This window comes from Symphalangus syndactylus, chromosome 1 (assembly GCF_028878055.3).
Source record: "Symphalangus syndactylus isolate Jambi chromosome 1, NHGRI_mSymSyn1-v2.1_pri, whole genome shotgun sequence".
Taxonomy (NCBI): domain Eukaryota; kingdom Metazoa; phylum Chordata; class Mammalia; order Primates; family Hylobatidae; genus Symphalangus; species Symphalangus syndactylus.
The window spans coordinates 16376431-16392378 of NC_072423.2; the positions used below are offsets into that span (position 1 = coordinate 16376431).

The 15948-nt window shown below is 44.2% G+C and overlaps 1 long non-coding RNA gene across 1 annotated transcript; it reads left to right on the forward strand.

Moving 5' to 3' along the window:
- Positions 1–8028: 8028 nt before the first annotated feature.
- LOC129489409 (uncharacterized) lies at positions 8029–12488 on the forward strand. Its single transcript, XR_008659972.2, has 3 exons — positions 8029–8149; positions 9251–9476; positions 10186–12488. It is a non-coding gene; the product is annotated as an uncharacterized lncRNA (long non-coding RNA).
- The last annotated feature ends 3460 nt before the right edge of the window (positions 12489–15948 follow it).

Consider the following 15948-nt stretch of genomic DNA (forward strand, 5'->3'; position numbering starts at 1 on the left):
CCTGTTTGATAATAAATGTGTGGGGTTCTTTTGTTCTTGTTTTGCTTTGTTTGGAGACAGGGTCTCATTCTGTCACCCAGGCTGGAGGGCAGTGACACGGTCTCGGCTCACCGCAAACTCCACCTCCCAGGTTCAGGCGATTCTCCTGTCTCAGGCTCCCGAGTAGCTGGGATTACAGGTGTACACCGCCACGCCCGGCTAATTTTTGTATTTTTTTAGTAGAGACAGGGTTTCACCAAGTTGGCCAGGCTGGCCTCAAACTCCTGGCCTCAAGTGATCTGCCTGCCTCAGCCTCCCAAAATGCTGGGATAACAGGCGTGAGCCACCACGCCCAGCCAGATGTGTGTTGTTTTTAAACACTAAACTTCCAGTAATTTATGACAGCAGCAGCAGGAAACCAACACAACACCCAAGAGGGATGAGATCTACAGGATTCTATTTAGCATGCTAAGAAGTTTTCTGAACTTAAACTTTCTGAGGTCATGATCTACTCTAAGTTCTTTTTCACCTTTTCATTGTGAGCTTTTGAAGGAGGCAAGGAGAGCATGGGGAAGGGAAGAAGAAACTCATATGTGTGTCCTAAGTACTGAGTGCTGATGCGGGAGTCGTCCCCTAGATTATCTCACTGGATCCTCACAGAAAGTCCTAGAAGGATGATTTTATTGTCCCATCTTCACAGATAAAGAAATGGAGATTCTGAGCATTAAAGATACAATGCTGATACACTCCTCTCAGACTGCAAAGCCCTTGCTCAATCAATACGCCAGGCTACTGCAAATAAAATCCCAGGCTCCCACACACCCTGGGCTCAGGGGCCTAGGAAAGACCACCATCCTGCCCAAAGGCCTCCTCAGTCTTTTGGTAGCAAAGACAAAAAGAGACTATTTTCTATTTAAATACCATATCTCATCAATACTAGGATTCACCTTTGACATAGTTTGTGATACGGTTAAACTTTGTGTTCCCACCCAAATCTCATCTTGAATGGTAATCCCCGTAATTCCCACATGTCAAAGGAGAGACCAGGTGGAGGTAACTGAAACATGGGAGTGGTTTCTCCCATGCTGTTCTCATGATAGTGAGTGAGTTTTCACGAGATCTGATGGTTTTACAAGAAGCTCTTCCCTTTTCACTCGGCACTTCTTCCTGCCGACTTGTGAAGAAGGTGCCTTGCTTCCCCTTTGCCTTCCGCCATGATTGTAAGTTTCCTGAGGCCTTCCCAGCCATGCTGAACTGTGAGTCAATTAAACCCGTTTTCTTTATAAATTACCCAGTCTCGGGCAATTCTTCATAGCAGTGTGAGAACAGACTAATACAGTTTGGATACTTGTCTCCCCAAATCTCATGTTGAAATGTCATCCCCAGTGTTGGAGGTGGGGCCTGGTGGGAGGTGATTGGATCATAGGGGCGGATGGATTTCCCATGAATGGTTTAGCGCTATCCTATTGGTGCTGTCCTCACAGTAGTGAGTAGGTTCTCGTGAGATCAGGTGGTTTAAATGTGTGGCACCTCTCCCCTACTCTCTCTCACTCCTGCTCTTGCCATGTGAGGTACCTACTCCCCTATGTGATATACCTGACCCCCCTTTGCCTTCTGCTATGATTGGAAGCTTCCTGAGGCACTCACCAGAAGTAGATACCGATGCTATGCTTCCTGTATAGCCTTCAGGACTGTGAGCCAATTAAACCTCTTTTCTTTATAAATCACTCAGTCTCAGAATTTTTTCCCTTTTCTTTTCTTTTTCTTTTTCTTTTTTTTTTTTTTTTTTTGAGATGGAGTCTCCCTCTGTTGCCAGGCTAGAGTGCAGTGGCACGACCTTTGCCTCCCAGGTTCAAGCTATTCTGCCTCAGCCTCCTGAGTAGCTGGGACTACAGGTACGCACCACCATGCCCAGCTAATTTTTGTATTTTTAGTAGAGACAGGGTTTCACCATGTTGGCCAGGATGGTCTCGAACTCTTGACCTCGTGATCTGCCTGCCTCAGCCTCCCAAAGTGCTGGGATTACAGGCGTGAGCCACTGCACCCAGGCTCAGGTATTTCTTTATAGCAATGCAAGAACAGCCTAATACAATCCTTTTTTCTGTCTCCTTTTTTTTTTATTTTGAGGGAGGGCCTCACACTGTCACCCAGGCTGGAATGCAAGTGGTACAATCTCAGCTCACTGCAACCTCTGCCTCCCGGGCTCAAGCAATTCTCCCACGTCAGCCTCCCGAGTAGCTGGGACAACAGGTGTGCATCACCATGTCTGGCTAATTTTTGTACTTTCTGTAGAGTGAGTATTTCACCATGTTGCCCAGGCTGGTCTCAAACTCCTGGGCAAAGCAATCCACTTGCCTCAGCTCAGTGCCACAAAGTGCTGTGATTAAGGCATGCACCACTGTGCCTAGTTTTGTTTTTATTTTTAATTGAAATTACAATGCATCTTATGTTCATAAAGCCTTGCAAGTATAATTGACAACATTTTTTCCTTCTTAGTGATACGTATAATTAGAGTGTGTTTTACAATGGAGACTTCTCGGGGTCAGTGAGTTAGCATAGAATCCATCCCTAAGCTAAGCACTGGACTGTTTTCAATATCAGGAAACATAAATCCCTTGCCCTGCAGTACAAAGAAAATGGTCACCCATTTTTTAAAATATCAACCCACTAATCAAAATGTGGGTGTTTTTTCTCAGAATTGACTCTGTGCTAAGCAGTGGGCAAGAATCCTTAAAAGGTCACAAAAGAAATGGAAGATGGGGCCTCTACCCTCAAAAACCCACATAAGAGGTAAAACTAACATGAAAAGTCATAGGACATATGACATACTTAGGGACCTAACTGTGGCAGCAACTACACAGGGAGATATGATCGATTACATCCACATTGTGTGTTTTCATTTTGCTTTGTTTCTTATTTTGTTTTTGTTTTTAGTATAGTCTCATCATCAAGCTTAGTTCATTAAACTCATTAAAAGCTTATGTAAAAATATTTTCAGGCCGGGTGCGGTGGCTCAAGCCTGTAATCCCAGCACTTTGGGAGGCCAAGGTGGGCGCATTACCTGAGGTCAGGAGTTCAAGACCAGCCTGACCAACATGGAGAAATTCCGTCTCTACTAAAAATATAAAAAATCAGCCGGGCATGGTGGCGAATGCCTGTAATCCCAGCTACTCAGAGGCTGAGGCAGGAGAATTGCTTGAACCCGAGAGAAGGAGGTTGGAGTGAGCCAAGATCACGCCATTTCACTCCAGCCTGGGCAACAAGAGCGAAACTCTGTCTCAAAAAACAAACATATATATATATATATATATATATATATATATATATATATATATATAAAAATGAAGTAACTTAGTGTAGTGACTAAGTTAGCATGAAGTAACTTGGTGTAGTGACTTGACCTGTGTCCCCTGATAAGATATTGAAGTCCTAACCCCCCTGCCAGTGAATGTGACCTTATCTAGAAATAGGGTCTTTGCAGATGTAATCAAGATGAGGTCATACTGGTTAGGGTGGGCCTTAAATCCAATGACTGACATCTTTATTTCTCATCTTTTCTAAGAAGAGAAAAGAAAGGGAGATTTGGATGCAGAGACATGGAGGAGGCATGAAGAAGATGGCCCTGTGAAGACGGAGGCAGAGATCAGTGTGATGAAGCTACAGGCCAGGAACACCAGGAATCGCCAGGATTCACCAGAAGCTAGAGAAGGCAAAGCAAGCTTCTTCCCTGGAGGCTTCAGCGTGAGCATGCCGCCACCAACGCCTTCATTTCACATTTCTGGACTCCATAATGGTGAGACAATACATTTCTGTTGTATTAAGCCACCAAGCTGATGGAACTTTGTTATGGCATTGGGTCTGAGAATGGCCCATAGAGATGACCCACATGAGATTGATTAAAATTAAAGTGTTTTTGAAAGAAAACACTTAACCTCAAAAATAAATTTTTAAAAGCTAAGGGACATGACTCAACTCTTAGAACTATCCAAATATAGCAGAAAAAAACCGTGAAAATCACAACAAAAAAATGAAAAATTCATGTAGATGTGAATTTATCCAAAGTAGGAAAAACAAATTGTGCAAAAAAAATTTTAAACGATAAATAAAAAAATAACAGGGTGGTACCAAAAAAGAGCTCTTCCTCGCCTAAACTCAGGTACACATTAAGTCAGCAAAGAAAAATTTGCAGCTATAGCGAACTACATTAAAACTAATGCAGTCTTATTAAAATATATAAAGCTATATAATGAAACTATAGTTTTACTAAACAATAGAGATTTGCCAACAGGAATTTACTGAGTATCTGCTACTTCTTTCTGGAATGTAGAAGTGGAAGAGTATATACTTAATTTTTTTAAAAGGAAGAAAGAGGCCAGGCGAGGTGGTTGTAATCCCAGCACTTTGGGAGGCCGAGGCAGGTGGATCACGAGGTCAGGAGATCAAGACCACCCTGGCTAACACGGTGAAACCCAGTCTCTACCAAAAAAAAAAAAAAAATAGAAAAAATTAGCCAGGCATGGTGGCGGGTGCCTGTAGTCCCAGCTACTCGGGAGGCTGAGGCAGGAGAATGGCGTGAACCCGGGAGGCGGAGCTTGCAGTGAGCTGAGATGAGCCACTGCATACTGTGTGCTAAAGTACAGACAGAGCAATATTCTAATGTGCAGGTGCGTGCAAAAACAATGCAGAATATTGGACTAGTGCTAAAGAAAGACAGAGAAGTGACACTGTAGCAGTGTCTGACAGACCTCTTACCTTATTATTATAAATATGTAACAATATTTTTCCAATAAATCACAAAAATGACTGGGCCAGCTGCAGTGACTGACGCCTATAATCCGAGCATTTTGGGAGGCCAAGGCAGGAGGACTGCTTGAGGCAGGATTTTGAGACTGGCCTGGACAACATAGTGAGACTCTGTCTCTACAAAAAAAAAAAAAAGTGTAGAAAGTGCCAAGATACAATTCATGGAAAACAAAATTTAACCATTAGATTCATTTTTTTCTAAAAGTAAAACCTCTGATAAATACTTGACATGCCTTAAGAAATACCGTGAAGATAATTCATCAATTAAATGTTTGAAAACATATTAAAGCCATCATCAATCTGGAATTAATTATGAGTGACTCAGAACTAGTTGGGACTATGAACATGATGGAATACTAAGATGAATGTGAAAATGTTATATCAGAATATCACAGTTTAAACTAGAGCTACTTAAGTCTTTATGTCTCCCTAGACCATATCAGCAAGGACATTCATGGAGGCACAGGAATAAGAAAATTCAGCTGTCCCCACCTCTGTCTCCTGCCCTTGGCATTGCTAGGATTACTAGGTTCTTTCTTTTTTTCTTTTTTTTTTTTTTGTTTTTTTTTGAGACAGAGTCTCGCTCTGTCGCCCAGGCTGGAGTGCAGTGGCGCAATCTCGGCTCACTGCAAGCTCCGCCTCCCGGGTTCACGCCATTCTCCTGCCTCAGCCTCTCCGAGTAGCTGGGACTACAGGCGCCCGCCACCACGCCCGGCTAATTTTTTGTATTTTTAGTAGAGACGAGGTTTCACCGTGGTCTCGATCTCCTGACCTCGCGATCCGCCCGCCTCGGCCTCCCAAAGTGCTGGGATTACAAGCGTGAGCCACCGCGCCCGGCGGTTCTTTCTTTTTTTCAAGCTGTTCAGTGGGTTGATTCGCTTGTACACCCAAACATCCATGACTTCATTTCATGTTTGGTGGTTAAACGTGTTGTTAAACATTTGCTGATAATTTTTAGCTGTCCAAACTCTAGAATTAGATGTGCAACATTTGGCTCTGAAACTCCTGCTTGGCACCTTAAATTACCACTAAAAACAAGTCGGCCAGTTCACATATTATGGCTTCTGGGCAATGAAAAGATAGACAGGTAGAATCTGGAGGATGTCCAGCCTAGGACGTCTTAATTTCAAAAAGGTATTTAACATGGTAATGCATTCAGGTGCACTTAAAGCCACATGGACAAATCCACCCAGTTAGTGTTAATCAGCCAGAGAAGTGATCCAGAATTCTGTACTCAAGCCCATCCTGCTCAGAATTTCAGTTAATGACTTAGACGAAAGTTTACAGAATGATTATGTCAAATTTGCAAAGGAAGCAAAAATCAAGGCCTGGTGCAGTGGTTCACACCTATAATCCTAGCACTTTGGGACCAAGGTGGGTGGATTACCTGAGGTCAGGAGTTCGAGACCAGCCTGACCAACATAGTGAAACCCCATCTCTACTAAAAATACAAAATTAGCTGGGTGTGGTGGCATATACTTTTAATTTCAGCTACTTGGGAGGCTGAGGCAGGAGAATTGCTTGAACCTGAGAGGCAGAGGTTGCAAGGCTGAAGTGAGCCGAGATCACACCATTGCAGTCCAGCCTGGGCAACACGAGTGAAACTCCACCTCAAAAAAAAAACCAAAAAAAAAAAAACCGGGCGCAGTGGCTCACACCTGTAATCCCAGCACTTTGGGCGGCTGAGACAGGCAGATCACCTGAGGTCAGGAGTTCAAGGCCAGCCTGACCAACATGGAGAAACCCCATCTCTACTAAAAATACAAAATTAGCCGGGCATAGTGGTGCATGCCTGTAATCCCAGGTACCCAGGAGGCTGAGGCAGGAGAATCCTTGGACCAGGGAGGCGGAGGTTGCGGTGAGCCGAGATCACGTCATTGCACTCCAGTCTGGGCAACAAGAGCGAAACTTCGTCTCAAATAATAATAATAATAAAATAACTTTAACTGAATCATATTATCTCACCTAACAAAAGTCCTATTATGTGACATAAAAACAGGTGGGGTAGTGGGTTGCAGAATGGTTTTATTAAACAAATCCACATCAACTTCAAGGACTCAGATTCTCTCCACCACTCTGTTGGGTCATTACCAGCTGTGTTTATTTTTTGGCCCAAAGACTCCTCCTCTCTCTCTCAACTCCCCCAGAACTGCCATGAGCCTGTTCCCCAGAGAGAATGTGATCATTGTCATTACAGCTGACTTAAATTCACCAGGACTGATGCTTGGGGGAAATAGGATCACTGTCCCTGAGAGCCTGGCCATGGATAGGAAAAAAGGTCCTGATCACATTGGGGTTCTAGTACAAAAGAAGAACTTCCTTGAAGGCAAGGAAGAAGAAAAGAAGGGCAATGGCTTCTCCACAGTCGAAAGGAATTCCCTTAAGTTTAAGGATTACTTCTCATTCAGCATGGCACTGTGAAAAGTGCTCCTCTCAAGGGTTCGACAAAACTGTGTTCAAAACCCAAATCAGGCTGGATGCAATGGTTCATGCCTGTAATCCCACCACTTCGGGAGGCTGAGGCAGGAAGATCCTTTGAGCCCAGAATTTCTAGAGCAGCCTGGGCAATATAGTGAAACCCCATGTCCGCAAAAAATAAAAAATTGCCGGGTGTGGTAGTCCACATCTCTAGTCCCAGCTATGCGGGAGGTTGAGGCAGGAGGATCACTTGAGCCTGGGAAGCTGAGGTATTGAAACCGCCTTTGCAAAATTATGACTGAGACACTGAGACAGTGAAAGAGATCTAACTTAACTGACTCCATCTTGCTTCTAACCTCCAAGCTGTCCTTGTTCATTCCTGGGCATAGGCTGAACTAACTTTGGGAGAAATTTAGTTTATAGTTTAAACAAAGACGGTAACAACCCTTTCCCAAAGCAGACCTCCTTCTTGCATGGGGACTAGATTGCCTTTGTAAAACTAACATTAGCCACAAGATTAGAAATTACGGTTTCAAAGCCATGCAGCTGGAGGCTACAAGATCCTGACCCTCCCTAAACTGCTCCTAACATCAGTGCTTGAGATATTTTGCAGACCCTGCACTTGATGGATCAGCTGGCACCATCCAGATCAATAAACTGGCTCATCTCATCTTGTGCCCCTCTGCCCCACCCAGGAACCGACTCAGCTCAAGAAGACAGCTGCCACTCCCTATGATTTCATCTCTGACCAATCAGCACTCCTGGCTCACTGGCTTTCCCCCATCCACCAAGTTATCCTTAAAAACTCTGCTCCCCAAATGCTCAGGGAGACTGATCTGAGTAATAATGAAACTCCAGTCTCCTGCACAGCCAGCTCTGCACGAATTACTCTTTCTCTATTGCAATTCCCCTGTCTTGATGAATCAGCTCTGTCCAGGCAGCAGGCAAGGTGAGCCCCTTGGGTGGTTACAATTGCAGTGAGCCATGATCGTACCACTGCATTCCAGCCTGAGCAACAGAGTAGACCCTGTCCTGAAAAAAAAAAAATTCCAAATCAGCCACTTAATGAAAAGGCTCATTCTCCTCACATGCAAAGCAGGGATAACAATAACCACTTCACATGTGCACATCAGGACTCACTAAGGAGCCAGAGTAACCAGCATCCACTGCCTGCTGATTACGCTGGGGTGTCGCCTGCAGGGAAGTGCTTTATATGCATTGGCCCAGAGGCTCCCCACATCACGCAGGAGGTAGGTGCTTTGTTCTTTTCTTTTTTTCTTTTTTTTTTGAGACGGAGTCTTGCTGTGTTGCCAGGCTGGAGTGCAGTGGTAGTGGCACGATCTCAGCTCACTGCAAGCTCCGCCCCCTGGGTTGAAGCGATTCTCCTGCCTCAGCCTCCCAAGTAGCTGGGATTACAGGTGCCCACCACCACGCCCAGCTAACTTTTGTATTTTTAGTAGAGACGGAGATTCACCATGTTGGCCAGGATGGTCTTGATTTCCTGACCTTGTGATCCGCCTGCCTTGGCCTCCCAAAGTGCTCGATTACAGGCGTGAGCCACAGCACCCGGCCTGGTGCTTTGTTATTTTCATACTGCAGATAGTAATCCGAGGTTTGGAGAAGTAATACAAGACTTGCTGAAGGTCACACAGAGCAAGGACAGAATTCATTCTGACTCCAGAGCCCATGCAATGTCCAGGAGCCCCCACCATGCCACCTTTTGAATGCTCATCTGTCTGCACTGCATGCAATGCACTGCCCTGGCCATCTAGGCTTGAGGTATCTAACCACGAGAGAGAGACTGAAAGTGAAATGGCAGCACATCTGTCAAAGAGTAAATTCCATTTTAAAACACTGACTGTGTGTGACAGCAGGGTTGGACGGCTCCATGGGGACACAGGGGGCCCCAGACACACACCTGCCCTCCTAGACCTTCGTTTAATCCTATGAGTAGCCATGGACAGATGGCATAAACAATTTTATGTCTAAAAACTTCAAAGCTAATATTGTCTGAGATTCATATTGTGAATATATATCCTCATTTTTACAGAGAAATCCTGAGGCTCAAAGACATTGAATGACCTGCTGCTTCACGCACAGGTGGTCAGTGTTGCCAAAGCCCAGGACGAGCGGTCCAGGCAGCTGTCACATTTCCAACATGTGGAAAGCCTCGCCAAAGCATGAATTCTGCTGTCTCCCTTCCATGCAGCGAGGCCACACAAGGCGGACGCGGATTTGTTCCAGCAGCTTCACCAGGGAATAAACAGCAGGCATAGGTACAAATAAATAAACCTCAGGCTTGAGATCCTCTCTTTATCCAAAATCAAAAACCAATTCTTTTCTTTCCTTTCTTCCCTGGGGCCATCTTGGTGTCGCCCATCTGCCTGGGCCAGAGGCCCGCACTTGTTCCTGCATTGCCAGGCCATTTGGTAACACGAGGAGCTGATGCCCCTTTCCCTCCTGTGGTATCTTTTTTTTTTTTTTTTTTTTGAGACAGAGTCGCGTTCTGTTGCCCAGGCTGGAGTGCAGTGGCACGATCTTGGCTCACTGCAACCTCCACCTCCCAGGCTCAAGCGATTCTCCTGTCTCAGCCTCCCGAGTATCTGGGATTACAGGCGTGCGCCATCACACCTGGCTAATTTTGTATTCTTAATAGAGATGGGGCTTCACCACGTGGGCCAGGCTGGTCTGGAACTCCTGAACTCAAACCATCCATCCGCCACCTTGGCCTCTCAAAGTGCTGGGATTACAGGTGTGAGCCACCGCGCCTGGCCTCTCCTGTTGTACCTTGTTAACCCCAGTTGCTGCTAAGCTAACCTGTCTGTTTCTCCACTGTTCTGGCACTATGAGTCCTACTTCCTGGCAGGAGCCTATTTTTCTTTACTTATGTCTGCTCTTCTAAACATAGACAAACTTTTATATTTTATTTTCCTCCCCAGTTGTAAATAGCAGAATCTGGACAAGAACTCAACATTTCTATTTCAGATTACACACTCTTTCTATATTACTATGAAGTCTCAGATATTTTATGTGGCTTTTGTAAGAAACATAATCCTACTAACATTGACTGAGTACCAGGCCCTCTGCTAGGAGGCAGGGAAACTGCATACAGCAACTCCAGCACCATCCAGCCTCCAGGGCGAGGCAGACATGTAAGTGGGGTGATCATAACAGCGTGTGCTAAATGATATATTGGGAAAATCACAGAATACTGTTGCAACACCCAGGGCGTGCTCTCACCCATCTTGAGAATGAGGAAGAGTTAACCCAGAACAAAGAAAGGGTAGTTGACGTTTAACGTTTGGGCAGATACATTCCAAGCAAAGGGAACATTATTGGTAAAAGAAGAAAGGGGAGAGAGAGCCCGGAGTCTTCGGAGAGCTGTAAATATTCAGTCTGACTGGGGTGTCAAGGCACAGAAGTGAAGTTTGGAGTTTATGCCACCGACAATGGGAATCTCTAAAAGGAGTTCAGAAAGATCTGAAAATAGGCTCAAAGATTTATTCAACAAAAGGAGATGGGTGTCTGAAAATGATGAAGATGTGGTCCCTGACTCCAAATAGCTCATCACCTACTGGGAGAGACAGATACGTAAACAAATCATTACAGAACAATTTGTTTCATTCTAAATGCAGCACACACAAAGAGCTGGGGACAGTGAAGAGGAAGCCGTCAGCATTGCCTGCGGGGAAGAAAGGAAGGCTTTGTGTAGGTGACAACTGAGCAAGATGACAGATGAGTGGGCGGAAACCAGTCCTAGCAGAAGGGGTGGACCCTTGGGGCGGGACCAGGAAGGGCAACTCCAATTCATTACCCAAGATTAAATGAATGGAACATTCGCTGTACTCTTTAAATTTCAAGAATTTCTTTTCTTTCTTTTTTTTTTTTTTGAGACGGAGTTTTGCTCTTGTCGCCCAGGCTGGAGTGCGGTGGCGCGATCTCGGCTCACCGCAATCTCCGCCTCCCGGTTTCAAGCTATTCTTCTGCCTCAGTCTCCCGGGTAGCTGGGATTGCAGGCGTGAGCCACCACGCCCGGCTAATTTTGTATTTTTAGTAGAGATGAGGTTTCTCCATGTTGGTCAGGCTGGTCTCAAACTCCTGAACTCAGGTGATACGCCCGCCTTGGCCTCCCAAAGTGCTGGGATTACAGGCATGAACCACCATGCCCGGCTTAAATTTCAAGAATTTCTATTGCAACTCCTTTGTCTCAGGAATTTGTCCCCCCTCCTAGTAGAGATAGTGAATGTTAAACTGTAAACTACATATCTCTTCTGAAGGATTTTGAATATTTGTTTGTACAGAGAACATTCCATCTGGTATATCTCAGAAACAAAAGGAGCTTTTCAGCAAGATTTTCAGTGCACGGAAGCCGTGCTCATTTCTAGAAGCTGCATTCTCAGAAGCTTTTCGCCCTAAGCACAAAATCAAAGTAGGAGGAGTGGGGCTGCACCTGAGTGCAGCATTACTGTACCCATCCTGCTTCCCAGACAAGCAGATTCAAAAATCAACTGTCTTACTCACTGGGGTTAGAAATAATCTATTTTTTTCCTTTGGCAGCATCAAGCATCACAAATAATTCCACTGAAAAGAATATTATACCTAATGTGTTCTACTTAAAGTCCAACAAATACTTTAAGAGCAGAAAATTGTGGGATACAAGATTCTCAGATTTTCAGTAATACAGCTCAATATCAGTACACAAGGTGAGGCCTTATGGACTGAAGGTTTGTGTCCACCCAAAATTCGTATGTTGAAGCCCTAACCCCCACTGCGATGGTATAAGGAGGTGAAGCCCCTGGAAGATGATTAGGTCATGAGAGAGAAGCCCTTGTCAATGGGACTAGTGACCTTGCCAAAGGGACCCTAAAGAGCTCTTATGCCCTCCTTCCTCTTGTGAGTGCACGACTAGCCGGCAAGCCAGAGGAGGACCCTCATCAGAGCTTGACACTGCTGCACCCCAATCTCAGAATTCCAGCCTCCAAAATCAGAGAAATACATTTCTATTGTTTATAAACCACCCAATCTGTGGTACTTTGTTATAGCAGCTGAAAGTGACTAAGATGTGAGGCCAAAAAAGTTGCCTTCCCTATTAACAGCACAACTCTGCATGTGCTTACAAAGAACTGTGGCTGAAATGGATTCAGCTTTACAACATCTGCAGAAGGCCAAGTTATGTGCGGCAGTAGTGGTGGGAATGTTGAACTAGGAACCGTATTAAGGGGTTGAAAATAAAGGGATGAACCATAATTTATTCAGGAAAACGCAAATAAAAGTAGTGGAAATAGCAAAATTCATGAAAAGATAATATGGCATTTAATTTAAAAAGTCAGAGAGTGACTCAGTAATGATAAAAAAAAAAAAGCCATGAAAAAATATTATAGTGATGAATCTTTAGGTACTAAATAGCATAGTGGTAAATATATATGACAAAAACTCTGGTCTGGCCTGGTGGCTCACGCCTGTAATCCTAGCACTTTGGGAGGCCGAGGCAGGTGGATCACTTGAGGCCAGGAGTTGGAGGCCAGCCTGGCCAATATGGTGAAACCCCGTCTCTACTAAAAATACAAAAAGTAGCCAGGTGTGGTGGCTCATGCCTGTAATCCCAGCTACTTGGGAGGTCGAGGTGGGAGAATCGCTTGAATCCGGGAGGCGGAGGTTGCAGTAACCTCAGATCATGCCACTGCACTCCAGCCTGGGCAACAGAGTGAAACCGTGTCTCAAAAAAAAAAACTCTAAGAATACACAGATAATTTAGTGTAACTGTGATCACTGCAGACTGGTAGTTCCTACTTTGAGCAATTTTGTCCTCCCATGAGACATTGGTGACAACTGGAGACATTTTTGGTCATCACAAATTGGACAGCGTGGAGGAAGGTGCTACTGGCATCTGGTGAGTAGAAGCCAGGGATGCTGCTAAACACCTGCAATGCCAGGACAGCCCCACAACAGAGAGATACATGGTGCAAAATGCCAACAGTGCCAAGACTGAGAAGCCCTGGTCTACGGTATTGTATTATATACTTCTCTCAAACTGACAGGTCAAGTAGACTCTATATATTTGTCTGTATGTGTGTGTATGTGTGTGTGTGTGTGTATACATCTATATATATGTTTGAATATATGTGTGTGTGTGTGTATACATCTATATATATGTTTGAATATATGTGTGTGTGTGTGTGTGTGTGTGTATGTGTGTATGTATACATATATATATGAAGCTGGACTTAGTATACAAACACAAGTTTCACTCTGTCCAAAATATCATTATAATATGTAGATGTATATAAACATCTATACACACGCACACAGAAATATATATTCAAATATATATGAAGCTGGACTTGGTATACAAAGATAACTTTCTATTCTACAAAATATGTATTCTTATATTTAAAACCTTTATGATTATATTTAAGCTTGATAGCATGTTTTAACTTAACATTTATTGTAAGTCAAACACAACTTTATACTGATCAGCATAAATTGGCTAAAAGTTTTTTATTTCTTGAATATTATCAAATTTGATCTTTTTAAAAAGTAAGATAAAATGCCTATCTGAACTTTTAAAGGAGGAAACCTGATGAGATATAGGTTCCCATTTCTCAAGACCTGGCATTGTGGAATCTGTCAGAAGTTAAGAGCTAGTGCAGGGATGATGGAATCTATCAGGAGTTAGCCAAGTTCTCATAGAAGCAGAGGGAAAAAGGGAAATTCAAAGGGTGTAAGCTTAGCCGGGCGTGGTGGCAGGCGCCTGTAATCCCAGCTACTTTGGAGGCTGAGGCAGGATAATCGCTTGAACCCGAGAGGCGGAGGTTGCAGTGAGTCAAGACTGTGCCATTGCACTCCAGCCGGGGCAACAAGAGTGAAACTCCGTTTCAAAAAAAAAAAAAAAAAGGGTGTGAGCCCTGGTCTCACATAGATGCTGTGGGACGGGGGCAGTCATTTAACTTGGAGACCATCCTACTTCTTAAACACTATCTGTTATCTGTTCTCTCCAGAATCGGGCTGACAGGGACAACAACAGCTGTTCCCTGGATAAGGTGCCATTAACCTTTGCATTCAGCTAAACACTTCCAAAGATCACTGATGCCCAGACGTTCATGCACTCAGGGAGCACTGGGGGTTGGAGAATGAAGGCGTGGATTGCTATGGACATCTTGTTGCTGTGGTCTGAATGTCTGAATGTTTAGTTCCTCCCATACTGAAATCCTAACCCCGCAATGTGATGGTATTAGGAGGTGGGCCTTTGGGAGGTAATTAGGTCATGGGGGTGAAGGCTTTGTGAATGGGCTTCGTGCCCTTATTATAACAGAGCCCACGGCGAGCTCCTTGCTAGCACCACATGAGGTTATCATGAGAAGGCACCATCTATGAAACAGGAAGCAGGCCCTCACCAGGCGCCAGATCTGCCTCGATCTTGGACTTCCCAGCTTCCAGCAATGTGAAAAAAGTTTTTGTTGTTGTAAGCCTTCCAGTTCATGGTACTTTGTTACAGCAGCCTAGTAGACTAACACATGTGGTGAAATCAATTCACCTCCAAGCTGACCTGGCTTGGTGCTTCCTAATCATGAATGGGATCTCTGGTTTTCTCCAGTCAAATTCGAGGCTATTCTCACTCAGAAGCATTTCATCATGTATCTTCCAGGCTGTAACTTGATAGGCATAGATGTATTTCCACTAACAAAACTGCTAACCTTGTGGAAGGAAAATGCTAGAGTCACCTTAAGCTTCATGCTTTTATCAGACAGACACATTAATCTGGGTCTGTGTACAAAAATTGCTTCCCACACACTCTCCGGAGTTTCAGAGGACCAGGGAAGGAATCTGGCAGGAGACAAGCCAAAGGCGATACATAGTCCACAAAGTGGCACGGGGGTTCTTCCGGCCCTGAGGCCTGTTGACATCACATTCATCATCCCTACATGCCAGGGCTGTGGCAGGCTATGGAGAATCATCTGCGAGAGGGAGGATGTTTGCAGGAATAACTCTCCTTTTGAACTCTTTTGACATTAGGACCTTATTCCAGGCTGCCTTATTTACCAAACACTTAAAAGATCAGGACCCAAGCCGTAGAAGGGGCTTCACTGGGAAGCTGTGTCAGCTGCACCATGCAGCTATGTTGCAGTGTAGTTACATGAGCTGTCCCAGATACCAAGTATGGAAGTTAAAAAATAAATAAATAAAAATAAATGAACAAATCAAAAGGAGTAGGTGTGGTGGGGAGGGAGGAAGAGCAAGCACATGGACCATGCACGTCGGGAAGAGAAAATAAAAGAGGAATGAGTTTTCTTTCATCAAGGAAATCTAAATGACATGTTCAAGACCGTAGCAACCAATCTAAGTGTTTCCATTCTCCAAACACACAGATGGACCCTGGAGTGAGAGGGTGGAGACAGCAGTAAGTGTGTTTTTCTGTCTGGTTGGAAGTGTTTTTCCCGTTGATCTAGCAACACTGTTACATCAGTACAAATGCCCACAACCTTAGGAGAGTTAGGTTCAGGCCCAAAGTCCATTTTCTTGGTTAATCATTATCCAGGACTGTTTAAACCAGGCCATTAAGCGATAACGTAACATGCAACCACCTATATGCTTGGATATCTGTGTAGTCCGAAGTGCTGTTTCCTTTGCATTTCCTTAAATACCAAATTCATTTGCCTTTAGAGAATGAATTTATATTTTTAAGTCTATTTGATTGTTGGATTTTTTTACTTAAAAACAATCTTTATAAAATAGTTTTATTAAAAAATA